At 65.0% G+C, this 14,744-nt stretch overlaps 9 non-coding genes across 9 annotated transcripts; all 9 read right to left on the reverse strand.

Moving 5' to 3' along the window:
- Positions 1 to 96: 96 nt before the first annotated feature.
- Positions 97 to 215, reverse strand: LOC120098723 (5S ribosomal RNA). The gene has a single exon (XR_015644509.1). It is a non-coding gene; the product is annotated as a 5S ribosomal RNA (ribosomal RNA).
- A 1,560-nt stretch (positions 216 to 1,775) lies between these two features.
- On the reverse strand, positions 1,776 to 1,894 carry Rna5s12 (RNA, 5S ribosomal 12). The gene has a single exon (XR_015644511.1). It is a non-coding gene; the product is annotated as a 5S ribosomal RNA (ribosomal RNA).
- A 1,617-nt stretch (positions 1,895 to 3,511) lies between these two features.
- LOC120098717 (5S ribosomal RNA) lies at positions 3,512 to 3,630 on the reverse strand. Its single transcript, XR_015644512.1, has one exon. It is a non-coding gene; the product is annotated as a 5S ribosomal RNA (ribosomal RNA).
- Positions 3,631 to 5,269: 1,639 nt separating this feature from the next.
- Rna5s6 (RNA, 5S ribosomal 6) lies at positions 5,270 to 5,388 on the reverse strand. Its single transcript, XR_015644513.1, has one exon. It is a non-coding gene; the product is annotated as a 5S ribosomal RNA (ribosomal RNA).
- A 1,636-nt stretch (positions 5,389 to 7,024) lies between these two features.
- Rna5s13 (RNA, 5S ribosomal 13) lies at positions 7,025 to 7,143 on the reverse strand. Its single transcript, XR_015644514.1, has one exon. It is a non-coding gene; the product is annotated as a 5S ribosomal RNA (ribosomal RNA).
- Positions 7,144 to 8,781: 1,638 nt separating this feature from the next.
- Positions 8,782 to 8,900, reverse strand: Rna5s8 (RNA, 5S ribosomal 8). Its single transcript, XR_015644515.1, has one exon. It is a non-coding gene; the product is annotated as a 5S ribosomal RNA (ribosomal RNA).
- Positions 8,901 to 10,516: 1,616 nt separating this feature from the next.
- On the reverse strand, positions 10,517 to 10,635 carry LOC120098716 (5S ribosomal RNA). The gene has a single exon (XR_015644446.1). It is a non-coding gene; the product is annotated as a 5S ribosomal RNA (ribosomal RNA).
- A 1,609-nt stretch (positions 10,636 to 12,244) lies between these two features.
- On the reverse strand, positions 12,245 to 12,363 carry Rna5s4 (RNA, 5S ribosomal 4). Its single transcript, XR_015644516.1, has one exon. It is a non-coding gene; the product is annotated as a 5S ribosomal RNA (ribosomal RNA).
- Positions 12,364 to 13,975: 1,612 nt separating this feature from the next.
- LOC147999502 (5S ribosomal RNA) lies at positions 13,976 to 14,094 on the reverse strand. The gene has a single exon (XR_015644447.1). It is a non-coding gene; the product is annotated as a 5S ribosomal RNA (ribosomal RNA).
- Between the last annotated feature and the right edge of the window lie 650 nt (positions 14,095 to 14,744).

A 14,744-nucleotide genomic window follows, 5' to 3' on the forward strand; every position in this document is an offset into this window, starting at 1 on the left:
GGCCTGGGCTGTGGCCTGTGGGCTGTGGGATGCATGTGGGTGGGGATGGCCTGGCCTGAGACTGGTCCCCCGCCGCTGCCAAAAGGGAGTCCAAAAAGCCTACAGCACCCGGTATTCCCAGGCGGTCTCCCATCCAAGTACTAACCAGGCCCGACCCTGCTTAGCTTCCGAGATCAGACGAGATCGGGCGCGTTCAGGGTGGTATGGCCGTAGACGAGGGCGGCCCTCGCCGACAAGCCCCAAGAGCCTGCTGCGCTCGCTCAGCCGCCCGCCAGGCCCGCCCGGCCCACCCCCACCGGTGGCACGTCAGACAGCCAGCAAGCCCCAAGCTCCCGAGTCCCGAGTCCCCAGCCCAGAGCCCAGAGCCCAGAGCCCAGAGCCCAGACGACAGAGAGCCCACACCTAAGAAAGTCGTCGCGTCCTGCCTTCCGCGCGCCCCTCACGCCTGCCCGAGCCCCATCCGCACGCCCCAGCCCGGGGGCTGCCTGCCTGCCTGCCTGCCTCGCGTGGCCTACAGCCTCCCCAGCCCTCCTCAGCCCGCCCTGGATGGAACACGGGCCCAGCCTGTGAGTGCCAGCCTTTCCCCACGCAGGATGCTCAGAGGTCTCTCCTCCTCTCCTCCTCTCCTCCTCTCGTCCCCTCCCCGACAGAGAGACTCTTCCTTCCACAGGCTCAGTACAACAGCGCCCTGACCCACCCACCCGGGATTTCCTCTTGCCCTCGAGGGGGCCGAGGGCGGAGCTTCCAGCAGCTCCTGGAATCCCGACCCACCCGGGACCCACCGTCCTCCCTGTGCCCAGGACAGGGGCCCTCAGCCTGGGAGCGGGAAGTCAACTGAACATTTGGTGATGGCTGGCATCCAATCCCACCCGGGACACACACACACACACACACACACACACACACACTAGCCACGCCCACCCAGCGGAGAGGCTGGCCCAAGAGCCAGGCCCCACTGCCCTTGCCCTCCCTCCCAAGTGCGGGCATTCACACAAGTATACACACACACAAACATACAAACACACACACACACACACACACGTGCGTGCCACCCCTTTATAGGGGCACACATACGCGGGCGCGCAGAGGCAAGACCCACGCAGGCAGACACGCGCGCCAGGCATGAACTCACCGGGGTAAGAAAGCCGGACCGAACAGGTAGACAGGCCCCCTAGGGAGCATAAGCAGGCACGGAACCTAAGGACAGCTCACAAACACACACACACACACACACACACACATACACTCAGTCACACACTCACTCACACACTCACACACTCACTCACACACAGACTCTCGCAGGAGTCACCTTAGCAGGAGGCAGGAGGGGGAGCGACACACACTCTCACACACCGGTGGTCACACAGACCTTTGCACGCTCTCACAGCCACACCCACCACCGCAGCAGTCACCCACGCGCCGTGGCCTCCTAAGAGGCACCCCCACAGGGGCACCCACCCACCCAGGCAATCCCACACACTACACGGGGAGAGAGACCAGTGCGGTGGTGGGCGAGGATGTGGTGTTCGAGGCCAGCCTGGGCTCGCTGCAAATGGAGAGAGGCTCTCTCACCTCCTGTCTTGCTGCCTCCAGGGTGGTGGGTGTCGGGGCGCCCACTCTGTCTGGAGCCACCGTGCATATGCCAGGCATCTGAGAGGGCGAGGGTGGGCTCTCCCCGGGGCCTGGGCTGTGGCCTGTGGGCTGTGGGATGCATGTGGGTGGGGATGGCCTGGCCTGAGACTGGTCCCCCGCCGCGGCCAAAAGGGAGTCCAAAAAGCCTACAGCACCCGGTATTCCCAGGCGGTCTCCCATCCAAGTACTAACCAGGCCCGACCCTGCTTAGCTTCCGAGATCAGACGAGATCGGGCGCGTTCAGGGTGGTATGGCCGTAGACGAGGGCGGCCCTCGCCGACAAGCCCCAAGAGCCTGCTGCGCTCGCTCAGCCGCTCGCCAGGCCCGCCCGGCCCACCCCCACCGGTGGCACGTCAGACAGCCAGCAAGCCCCAAGCCCCCGGGTCCCGAGTCCCGAGTCCCGAGTCCCGAGTCCCCAGCCCAGAGCCCAGAGCCCAGAGCCCAGAGCCCAGAGCCCAGACGACAGAGAGCCCACACCTAAGAAAGTCGTCGCGTCCTGCCTTCCGCGCGCCCCTCACCCCTGCCCGAGCCCCATCCGCACGCCCCAGCCCGGGGGCTGCCTGCCTGCCTGCCTGCCTCGCGTGGCCTACAGCCTCCCCAGCCCTCCTCAGCCCGCCCTGGATGGAACACGGGCCCAGCCTGTGAGTGCCAGCCTTTCCCCACGCAGGATGCGCAGAGGTCTCTCCTCCTCTCCTCCTCTCCTCCTCTCGTCCCCTCCCCGACAGAGAGACTCTTCCTTCCACAGGCTCAGTACAACAGCGCCCTGACCCACCCACCCGGGATTTCCTCTTGCCCTCGAGGGGGCCGAGGGCGGAGCTTCCAGCAGCTCCTGGAATCCCGACCCACCCGGGACCCACCGTCCTCCCTGTGCCCAGGACAGGGGCCCTCAGCCTGGGAGCGGGAAGTCAACTGAACATTTGGTGATGGCTGGCATCCAATCCCACCCGGGACACACACACACACACACACACACACACACACACACTAGCCACGCCCACCCAGCGGAGAGGCTGGCCCAAGAGCCAGGCCCCACTGCCCTTGCCCTCCCTCCCAAGTGCGGGCATTCACACAAGTATACACACACACAAACATACAAACACACACACACACACACACACACGTGCGTGCCACCCCTTTATAGGGGCACACATACGCGGGCGCGCAGAGGCAAGACCCACGCAGGCAGACACGCGCGCCAGGCATGAACTCACCGGGGTAAGAAAGCCGGACCGAACAGGTAGACAGGCCCCCTAGGGAGCATAAGCAGGCACGGAACCTAAGGACAGCTCACAAACACACACACACACACACACACACACATACACTCAGTCACACACTCACTCACACACTCACACACTCACTCACACACAGACTCTCGCAGGAGTCACCTTAGCAGGAGGCAGGAGGGGGAGCGACACACACTCTCACACACCGGTGGTCACACAGACCTTTGCACGCTCTCACAGCCACACCCACCACCGCAGCAGTCACCCACGCGCCGTGGCCTCCTAAGAGGCACCCCCACAGGGGCACCCACCCACCCAGGCAATCCCACACACTACACGGGGAGAGAGACCAGTGCGGTGGTGGGCGAGGATGTGGTGTTCGAGGCCAGCCTGGGCTCGCTGCAAATGGAGAGAGGCTCTCTCACCTCCTGTCTTGCTGCCTCCAGGGTGGTGGGTGTCGGGGCGCCCACTCTGTCTGGAGCCACCGTGCATATGCCAGGCATCTGAGAGGGCGAGGGTGGGCTCTCCCCGGGGCCTGGGCTGTGGCCTGTGGGGTGTGGGATGCATGTGGGTGGGTGGGCTGTGGGATGCATGTGGGTGGGGATGGCCTGGCCTGAGACTGGTCCACGGCGCGGCCAAAAGGGAGTCCAAAAAGCCTACAGCACCCGGTATTCCCAGGCGGTCTCCCATCCAAGTACTAACCAGGCCCGACCCTGCTTAGCTTCCGAGATCAGACGAGATCGGGCGCGTTCAGGGTGGTATGGCCGTAGACGAGGGCGGCTCTCGCCAACAAGCCCCAAGAGCCTGCTGCGCTCGCTCAGCCGCCCGCCAGGCCCGCCCGGCCCACCCCCACCGGTGGCACGTCAGACAGCCAGCAAGCCCCAAGCCCCCGGGTCCCGAGTCCCGAGTCCCGAGTCCCGAGTCCCCAGCCCAGAGCCCAGAGCCCAGAGCCCAGAGCCCAGAGCCCAGACGACAGAGAGCCCACACCTAAGAAAGTCGTCGCGTCCTGCCTTCCGCGCGCCCCTCACCCCTGCCCGAGCCCCATCCGCACGCCCCAGCCCGGGGGCTGCCTGCCTGCCTGCCTGCCTCGCGTGGCCTACAGCCTCCCCAGCCCTCCTCAGCCCGCCCTGGATGGAACACGGGCCCAGCCTGTGAGTGCCAGCCTTTCCCCACGCAGGATGCGCAGAGGTCTCTCCTCCTCTCCTCCTCTCCTCCTCTCGTCCCCTCCCGGACAGAGAGACTCTTCCTTCCACAGGCTCAGTACAACAGCGCCCTGACCCACCCACCCGGGATTTCCTCTTGCCCTCGAGGGGGCCGAGGGCGGAGCTTCCAGCAGCTCCTGGAATCCCGACCCACCCGGGACCCACCGTCCTCCCTGTGCCCAGGACAGGGGCCCTCAGCCTGGGAGCGGGAAGTCAACTGAACATTTGGTGATGGCTGGCATCCAATCCCACCCGGGACACACACACACACACACACACACACACACACTCACACTAGCCACGCCCACCCCGCGGAGAGGCTGGCCCAAGAGCCAGGCCCCACTGCCCTTGCCCTCCCTCCCAAGTGCGGGCATTCACACAAGTATACACACACACAAACATACAAACACACACACACACACACGTGCGTGCCACCCCTTTATAGGGGCACACATACGCGGGCGCGCAGAGGCAAGACCCACGCAGGCAGACACGCGCGCCAGGCATGAACTCACCGGGGTAAGAAAGCCGGACCGAACAGGTAGACAGGCCCCCTAGGGCGCATAAGCAGGCACGGAACCTAAGGACAGCTCACAAACACACACACACACACACACACACACACACACATACACTCAGTCACAGACACACTCAATCACACACACACTCACTCACACACTCACACACTCACTCACACACAGACTCTCGCAGGAGTCACCTTAGCAGGAGGCAGGAGGGGGAGCGACACACACTCTCACACACCGGTGGTCACACAGACCTTTGCACGCTCTCACAGCCACACCCACCACCGCAGCAGTCACCCACGCGCCGTGGCCTCCTAAGAGGCACCCCCACAGGGGCACCCACCCACCCAGGCAATCCCACACACTACACGGGGAGAGAGACCAGTGCGGTGGTGGGCGAGGATGTGGTGTTCGAGGCCAGCCTGGGCTCGCTGCAAATGGAGAGAGGCTCTCTCACCTCCTGTCTTGCTGCCTCCAGGGTGGTGGGTGTCGGGGCGCCCACTCTGTCTGGAGCCACCGTGCATATGCCAGGCATCTGAGAGGGCGAGGGTGGGCTCTCCCCGGGGCCTGGGCTGTGGCCTGTGGGGTGTGGGATGCATGTGGGTGGGTGGGCTGTGGGATGCATGTGGGTGGGGATGGCCTGGCCTGAGACTGGTCCACGGCGCGGCCAAAAGGGGGTCCAAAAAGCCTACAGCACCCGGTATTCCCAGGCGGTCTCCCATCCAAGTACTAACCAGGCCCGACCCTGCTTAGCTTCCGAGATCAGACGAGATCGGGCGCGTTCAGGGTGGTATGGCCGTAGACGAGGGCGGCTCTCGCCAACAAGCCCCAAGAGCCTGCTGCGCTCGCTCAGCCGCCCGCCAGGCCCGCCCGGCCCACCCCCACCGGTGGCACGTCAGACAGCCAGCAAGCCCCAAGCCCCCGGGTCCCGAGTCCCGAGTCCCGAGTCCCGAGTCCCCAGCCCAGAGCCCAGAGCCCAGAGCCCAGAGCCCAGAGCCCAGACGACAGAGAGCCCACACCTAAGAAAGTCGTCGCGTCCTGCCTTCCGCGCGCCCCTCACCCCTGCCCGAGCCCCATCCGCACGCCCCAGCCCGGGGGCTGCCTGCCTGCCTGCCTGCCTCGCGTGGCCTACAGCCTCCCCAGCCCTCCTCAGCCCGCCCTGGATGGAACACGGGCCCAGCCTGTGAGTGCCAGCCTTTCCCCACGCAGGATGCGCAGAGGTCTCTCCTCCTCTCCTCCTCTCCTCCTCTCGTCCCCTCCCCGACAGAGAGACTCTTCCTTCCACAGGCTCAGTACAACAGCGCCCTGACCCACCCACCCGGGATTTCCTCTTGCCCTCGAGGGGGCCGAGGGCGGAGCTTCAGCAGCTCCTGGAATCCCGACCCACCCGGGACCCACCGTCCTCCCTGTGCCCAGGACAGGGGCCCTCAGCCTGGGAGCGGGAAGTCAACTGAACATTTGGTGATGGCTGGCATCCAATCCCACCCGGGACACACACACACACACACACACACACACACACACACTAGCCACGCCCACCCAGCGGAGAGGCTGGCCCAAGAGCCAGGCCCCACTGCCCTTGCCCTCCCTCCCAAGTGCGGGCATTCACACAAGTATACACACACACAAACATACAAACACACACACACACACACGTGCGTGCCACCCCTTTATAGGGGCACACATACGCGGGCGCGCAGAGGCAAGACCCACGCAGGCAGACACGCGCGCCAGGCATGAACTCACCGGGGTAAGAAAGCCGGACCGAACAGGTAGACAGGCCCTCTAGGGCGCATAAGCAGGCACGGAACCTAAGGACAGCTCACAAACACACACACACACACACACACACACACACACATACACTCAGTCACACACACACTCAATCACACACACACTCACTCACACACTCACACACTCACTCACACACAGACTCTCGCAGGAGTCACCTTAGCAGGAGGCAGGAGGGGGAGCGACACACACTCTCACACACCGGTGGTCACACAGACCTTTGCACGCTCTCACAGCCACACCCACCACCGCAGCAGTCACCCACGCGCCGTGGCCTCCTAAGAGGCACCCCCACAGGGGCACCCACCCACCCAGGCAATCCCACACACTACACGGGGAGAGAGACCAGTGCGGTGGTGGGCGAGGATGTGGTGTTCGAGGCCAGCCTGGGCTCGCTGCAAATAGAGAGAGGCTCTCTCACCTCCTGTCTTGCTGCCTCCAGGGTGGTGGGTGTCGGGGCGCCCACTCTGTCTGGAGCCACCGTGCATATGCCAGGCATCTGAGAGGGCGAGGGTGGGCTCTCCCCGGGGCCTGGGCTGTGGCCTGTGGGGTGTGGGATGCATGTGGGTGGGTGGGCTGTGGGATGCATGTGGGTGGGGATGGCCTGGCCTGAGACTGGTCCACGGCGCGGCCAAAAGGGGGTCCAAAAAGCCTACAGCACCCGGTATTCCCAGGCGGTCTCCCATCCAAGTACTAACCAGGCCCGACCCTGCTTAGCTTCCGAGATCAGACGAGATCGGGCGCGTTCAGGGTGGTATGGCCGTAGACGAGGGCGGCTCTCGCCAACAAGCCCCAAGAGCCTGCTGCGCTCGCTCAGCCGCCCGCCAGGCCCGCCCGGCCCACCCCCACCGGTGGCACGTCAGACAGCCAGCAAGCCCCAAGCCCCCGGGTCCCGAGTCCCGAGTCCCGAGTCCCGAGTCCCCAGCCCAGAGCCCAGAGCCCAGAGCCCAGAGCCCAGAGCCCAGACGACAGAGAGCCCACACCTAAGAAAGTCGTCGCGTCCTGCCTTCCGCGCGCCCCTCACCCCTGCCCGAGCCCCATCCGCACGCCCCAGCCCGGGGGCTGCCTGCCTGCCTGCCTGCCTCGCGTGGCCTACAGCCTCCCCAGCCCTCCTCAGCCCGCCCTGGATGGAACACGGGCCCAGCCTGTGAGTGCCAGCCTTTCCCCACGCAGGATGCGCAGAGGTCTCTCCTCCTCTCCTCCTCTCCTCCTCTCGTCCCCTCCCCGACAGAGAGACTCTTCCTTCCACAGGCTCAGTACAACAGCGCCCTGACCCACCCACCCGGGATTTCCTCTTGCCCTCGAGGGGGCCGAGGGCGGAGCTTCAGCAGCTCCTGGAATCCCGACCCACCCGGGACCCACCGTCCTCCCTGTGCCCAGGACAGGGGCCCTCAGCCTGGGAGCGGGAAGTCAACTGAACATTTGGTGATGGCTGGCATCCAATCCCACCCGGGACACACACACACACACACACACACACACACACACACTAGCCACGCCCACCCAGCGGAGAGGCTGGCCCAAGAGCCAGGCCCCACTGCCCTTGCCCTCCCTCCCAAGTGCGGGCATTCACACAAGTATACACACACACAAACATACAAACACACACACACACACACGTGCGTGCCACCCCTTTATAGGGGCACACATACGCGGGCGCGCAGAGGCAAGACCCACGCAGGCAGACACGCGCGCCAGGCATGAACTCACCGGGGTAAGAAAGCCGGACCGAACAGGTAGACAGGCCCTCTAGGGCGCATAAGCAGGCACGGAACCTAAGGACAGCTCACAAACACACACACACACACACACACACACACACACACATACACTCAGTCACACACACACTCAATCACACACACACTCACTCACACACTCACACACTCACTCACACACAGACTCTCGCAGGAGTCACCTTAGCAGGAGGCAGGAGGGGGAGCGACACACACTCTCACACACCGGTGGTCACACAGACCTTTGCACGCTCTCACAGCCACACCCACCACCGCAGCAGTCACCCACGCGCCGTGGCCTCCTAAGAGGCACCCCCACAGGGGCACCCACCCACCCAGGCAATCCCACACACTACACGGGGAGAGAGACCAGTGCGGTGGTGGGCGAGGATGTGGTGTTCGAGGCCAGCCTGGGCTCGCTGCAAATAGAGAGAGGCTCTCTCACCTCCTGTCTTGCTGCCTCCAGGGTGGTGGGTGTCGGGGCGCCCACTCTGTCTGGAGCCACCGTGCATATGCCAGGCATCTGAGAGGGCGAGGGTGGGCTCTCCCCGGGGCCTGGGCTGTGGCCTGTGGGGTGTGGGATGCATGTGGGTGGGTGGGCTGTGGGATGCATGTGGGTGGGGATGGCCTGGCCTGAGACTGGTCCACGGCGCGGCCAAAAGGGAGTCCAAAAAGCCTACAGCACCCGGTATTCCCAGGCGGTCTCCCATCCAAGTACTAACCAGGCCCGACCCTGCTTAGCTTCCGAGATCAGACGAGATCGGGCGCGTTCAGGGTGGTATGGCCGTAGACGAGGGCGGCTCTCGCCAACAAGCCCCAAGAGCCTGCTGCGCTCGCTCAGCCGCCCGCCAGGCCCGCCCGGCCCACCCCCACCGGTGGCACGTCAGACAGCCAGCAAGCCCCAAGCCCCCGGGTCCCGAGTCCCGAGTCCCGAGTCCCGAGTCCCCAGCCCAGAGCCCAGAGCCCAGAGCCCAGAGCCCAGAGCCCAGACGACAGAGAGCCCACACCTAAGAAAGTCGTCGCGTCCTGCCTTCCGCGCGCCCCTCACCCCTGCCCGAGCCCCATCCGCACGCCCCAGCCCGGGGGCTGCCTGCCTGCCTGCCTGCCTCGCGTGGCCTACAGCCTCCCCAGCCCTCCTCAGCCCGCCCTGGATGGAACACGGGCCCAGCCTGTGAGTGCCAGCCTTTCCCCACGCAGGATGCGCAGAGGTCTCTCCTCCTCTCCTCCTCTCCTCCTCTCGTCCCCTCCCGGACAGAGAGACTCTTCCTTCCACAGGCTCAGTACAACAGCGCCCTGACCCACCCACCCGGGATTTCCTCTTGCCCTCGAGGGGGCCGAGGGCGGAGCTTCCAGCAGCTCCTGGAATCCCGACCCACCCGGGACCCACCGTCCTCCCTGTGCCCAGGACAGGGGCCCTCAGCCTGGGAGCGGGAAGTCAACTGAACATTTGGTGATGGCTGGCATCCAATCCCACCCGGGACACACACACACACACACACACACACACACACACTCACACTAGCCACGCCCACCCCGCGGAGAGGCTGGCCCAAGAGCCAGGCCCCACTGCCCTTGCCCTCCCTCCCAAGTGCGGGCATTCACACAAGTATACACACACACAAACATACAAACACACACACACACACACGTGCGTGCCACCCCTTTATAGGGGCACACATACGCGGGCGCGCAGAGGCAAGACCCACGCAGGCAGACACGCGCGCCAGGCATGAACTCACCGGGGTAAGAAAGCCGGACCGAACAGGTAGACAGGCCCCCTAGGGCGCATAAGCAGGCACGGAACCTAAGGACAGCTCACAAACACACACACACACACACACACACACACACACATACACTCAGTCACACACACACTCAATCACACACACACTCACTCACACACTCACACACTCACTCACACACAGACTCTCGCAGGAGTCACCTTAGCAGGAGGCAGGAGGGGGAGCGACACACACTCTCACACACCGGTGGTCACACAGACCTTTGCACGCTCTCACAGCCACACCCACCACCGCAGCAGTCACCCACGCGCCGTGGCCTCCTAAGAGGCACCCCCACAGGGGCACCCACCCACCCAGGCAATCCCACACACTACACGGGGAGAGAGACCAGTGAGGTGGTGGGCGAGGATGTGGTGTTCGAGGCCAGCCTGGGCTCGCTGCAAATGGAGAGAGGCTCTCTCACCTCCTGTCTTGCTGCCTCCAGGGTGGTGGGTGTCGGGGCGCCCACTCTGTCTGGAGCCACCGTGCATATGCCAGGCATCTGAGAGGGCGAGGGTGGGCTCTCCCCGGGGCCTGGGCTGTGGCCTGTGGGCTGTGGGATGCATGTGGGTGGGGATGGCCTGGCCTGAGACTGGTCCCCCGCCGCGGCCAAAAGGGAGTCCAAAAAGCCTACAGCACCCGGTATTCCCAGGCGGTCTCCCATCCAAGTACTAACCAGGCCCGACCCTGTTTGGCTTCCGAGATCAGACGAGATCGGGCGCGTTCAGGGTGGTATGGCCGTAGACGAGGGCGGCCCTCGCCGACAAGCCCCAAGAGCCTGCTGCGCTCGCTCAGCCGCCCGCCAGGCCCGCCCGGCCCACCCCCACCGGTGGCACGTCAGACAGCCAGCAAGCCCCAAGCTCCCGAGTCCCGAGTCCCCAGCCCAGAGCCCAGAGCCCAGAGCCCAGAGCCCAGACGACAGAGAGCCCACACCTAAGAAAGTCGTCGCGTCCTGCCTTCCGCGCGCCCCTCACCCCTGCCCGAGCCCCATCCGCACGCCCCAGCCCGGGGGCTGCCAGCCTGCCTGCCTGCCTCGCGTGGCCTACAGCCTCCCCAGCCCTCCTCAGCCCGCCCTGGATGGAACACGGGCCCAGCCTGTGAGTGCCAGCCTTTCCCCACGCAGGATGCGCAGAGGTCTCTCCTCCTCTCCTCCTCTCCTCCTCTCGTCCCCTCCCCGACAGAGAGACTCTTCCTTCCACAGGCTCAGTACAACAGCGCCCTGACCCACCCACCCGGGATTTCCTCTTGCCCTCGAGGGGGCCGAGGGCGGAGCTTCCAACAGCTCCTGGAATCCCGACCCACCCGGGACCCACCGTCCTCCCTGTGCCCAGGACAGGGGCCCTCAGCCTGGGAGCGGGAAGTCAACTGAACATTTGGTGATGGCTGGCATCCAATCCCACCCGGGACACACACACACACACACACACACACACACACACACACTAGCCACGCCCACCCAGCGGAGAGGCTGGCCCAAGAGCCAGGCCCCACTGCCCTTGCCCTCCCTCCCAAGTGCGGGCATTCACACAAGTATACACACACACAAACATACAAACACACACACACACACACGTGCGTGCCACCCCTTTATAGGGGCACACATACGCGGGCGCGCAGAGGCAAGACCCACGCAGGCAGACACGCGCGCCAGGCATGAACTCACCGGGGTAAGAAAGCCGGACCGAACAGGTAGACAGGCCCTCTAGGGCGCATAAGCAGGCACGGAACCTAAGGACAGCTCACAAACACACACACACACACACACACACACACACATACACTCAGTCACACACACACTCAATCACACACACACTCACTCACACACTCACACACTCACTCACACACAGACTCTCGCAGGAGTCACCTTAGCAGGAGGCAGGAGGGGGAGCGACACACACTCTCACACACCGGTGGTCACACAGACCTTTGCACGCTCTCACAGCCACACCCACCACCGCAGCAGTCACCCACGCGCCGTGGCCTCCTAAGAGGCACCCCCACAGGGGCACCCACCCACCCAGGCAATCCCACACACTACACGGGGAGAGAGACCAGTGCGGTGGTGGGCGAGGATGTGGTGTTCGAGGCCAGCCTGGGCTCGCTGCAAATAGAGAGAGGCTCTCTCACCTCCTGTCTTGCTGCCTCCAGGGTGGTGGGTGTCGGGGCGCCCACTCTGTCTGGAGCCACCGTGCATATGCCAGGCATCTGAGAGGGCGAGGGTGGGCTCTCCCCGGGGCCTGGGCTGTGGCCTGTGGGGTGTGGGATGCATGTGGGTGGGTGGGCTGTGGGATGCATGTGGGTGGGGATGGCCTGGCCTGAGACTGGTCCACGGCGCGGCCAAAAGGGAGTCCAAAAAGCCTACAGCACCCGGTATTCCCAGGCGGTCTCCCATCCAAGTACTAACCAGGCCCGACCCTGCTTAGCTTCCGAGATCAGACGAGATCGGGCGCGTTCAGGGTGGTATGGCCGTAGACGAGGGCGGCTCTCGCCAACAAGCCCCAAGAGCCTGCTGCGCTCGCTCAGCCGCCCGCCAGGCCCGCCCGGCCCACCCCCACCGGTGGCACGTCAGACAGCCAGCAAGCCCCAAGCCCCCGGGTCCCGAGTCCCGAGTCCCGAGTCCCGAGTCCCCAGCCCAGAGCCCAGAGCCCAGAGCCCAGAGCCCAGAGCCCAGACGACAGAGAGCCCACACCTAAGAAAGTCGTCGCGTCCTGCCTTCCGCGCGCCCCTCACCCCTGCCCGAGCCCCATCCGCACGCCCCAGCCCGGGGGCTGCCTGCCTGCCTGCCTGCCTCGCGTGGCCTACAGCCTCCCCAGCCCTCCTCAGCCCGCCCTGGATGGAACACGGGCCCAGCCTGTGAGTGCCAGCCTTTCCCCACGCAGGATGCGCAGAGGTCTCTCCTCCTCTCCTCCTCTCCTCCTCTCGTCCCCTCCCGGACAGAGAGACTCTTCCTTCCACAGGCTCAGTACAACAGCGCCCTGACCCACCCACCCGGGATTTCCTCTTGCCCTCGAGGGGGCCGAGGGCGGAGCTTCCAGCAGCTCCTGGAATCCCGACCCACCCGGGACCCACCGTCCTCCCTGTGCCCAGGACAGGGGCCCTCAGCCTGGGAGCGGGAAGTCAACTGAACATTTGGTGATGGCTGGCATCCAATCCCACCCGGGACACACACACACACACACACACACACACACACTCACACTAGCCACGCCCACCCCGCGGAGAGGCTGGCCCAAGAGCCAGGCCCCACTGCCCTTGCCCTCCCTCCCAAGTGCGGGCATTCACACAAGTATACACACACACAAACATACAAACACACACACACACACACGTGCGTGCCACCCCTTTATAGGGGCACACATACGCGGGCGCGCAGAGGCAAGACCCACGCAGGCAGACACGCGCGCCAGGCATGAACTCACCGGGGTAAGAAAGCCGGACCGAACAGGTAGACAGGCACCCTAGGGCGCATAAGCAGGCACGGAACCTAAGGACAGCTCACAAACACACACACACACACACACACACACACACATACACTCAGTCACACACACACTCAATCACACACACACTCACTCACACACTCACACACTCACTCACACACAGACTCTCGCAGGAGTCACCTTAGCAGGAGGCAGGAGGGGGAGCGACACACACTCTCACACACCGGTGGTCACACAGACCTTTGCACGCTCTCACAGCCACACCCACCACCGCAGCAGTCACCCACGCGCCGTGGCCTCCTAAGAGGCACCCCCACAGGGGCACCCACCCACCCAGGCAATCCCACACACTACACGGGGAGAGAGACCAGTGAGGTGGTGGGCGAGGATGTGGTGTTCGAGGCCAGCCTGGGCTCGCTGCAAATGGAGAGAGGCTCTCTCACCTCCTGTCTTGCTGCCTCCAGGGTGGTGGGTGTCGGGGCGCCCACTCTGTCTGGAGCCACCGTGCATATGCCAGGCATCTGAGAGGGCGAGGGTGGGCTCTCCCCGGGGCCTGGGCTGTGGCCTGTGGGCTGTGGGATGCATGTGGGTGGGGATGGCCTGGCCTGAGACTGGTCCCCCGCCGCGGCCAAAAGGGAGTCCAAAAAGCCTACAGCACCCGGTATTCCCAGGCGGTCTCCCATCCAAGTACTAACCAGGCCCGACCCTGTTTGGCTTCCGAGATCAGACGAGATCGGGCGCGTTCAGGGTGGTATGGCCGTAGACGAGGGCGGCCCTGGCCGACAAGCCCCAAGAGCCTGCTGCGCTCGCTCAGCCGCCCGCCAGGCCCGCCCGGCCCACCCCCACCGGTGGCACGTCAGACAGCCAGCAAGCCCCAAGCTCCCGAGTCCCGAGTCCCCAGCCCAGAGCCCAGAGCCCAGAGCCCAGAGCCCAGACGACAGAGAGCCCACACCTAAGAAAGTCGTCGCGTCCTGCCTTCCGCGCGCCCCTCACCCCTGCCCGAGCCCCATCCGCACGCCCCAGCCCGGGGGCTGCCAGCCTGCCTGCCTGCCTCGCGTGGCCTACAGCCTCCCCAGCCCTCCTCAGCCCGCCCTGGATGGAACACGGGCCCAGCCTGTGAGTGCCAGCCTTTCCCCACGCAGGATGCGCAGAGGTCTCTCCTCCTCTCCTCCTCTCCTCCTCTCGTCCCCTCCCCGACAGAGAGACTCTTCCTTCCACAGGCTCAGTACAACAGCGCCCTGACCCACCCACCCGGGATTTCCTCTTGCCCTCGAGGGGGCCGAGGGCGGAGCTTCCAACAGCTCCTGGAATCCCGACCCACCCGGGACCCACCGTCCTCCCTGTGCCCAGGACAGGGGCCCTCAGCCTGGGAGCGGGAAGTCAACTGAACATTTGGTGATGGCTGGCATCCAATC

This window comes from Rattus norvegicus, chromosome 19, assembly GCF_021556685.1.
Source record: "Rattus norvegicus strain SHRSP/BbbUtx chromosome 19, alternate assembly SHRSP_T2T, whole genome shotgun sequence".
Lineage (NCBI taxonomy): Eukaryota > Metazoa > Chordata > Mammalia > Rodentia > Muridae > Rattus > Rattus norvegicus.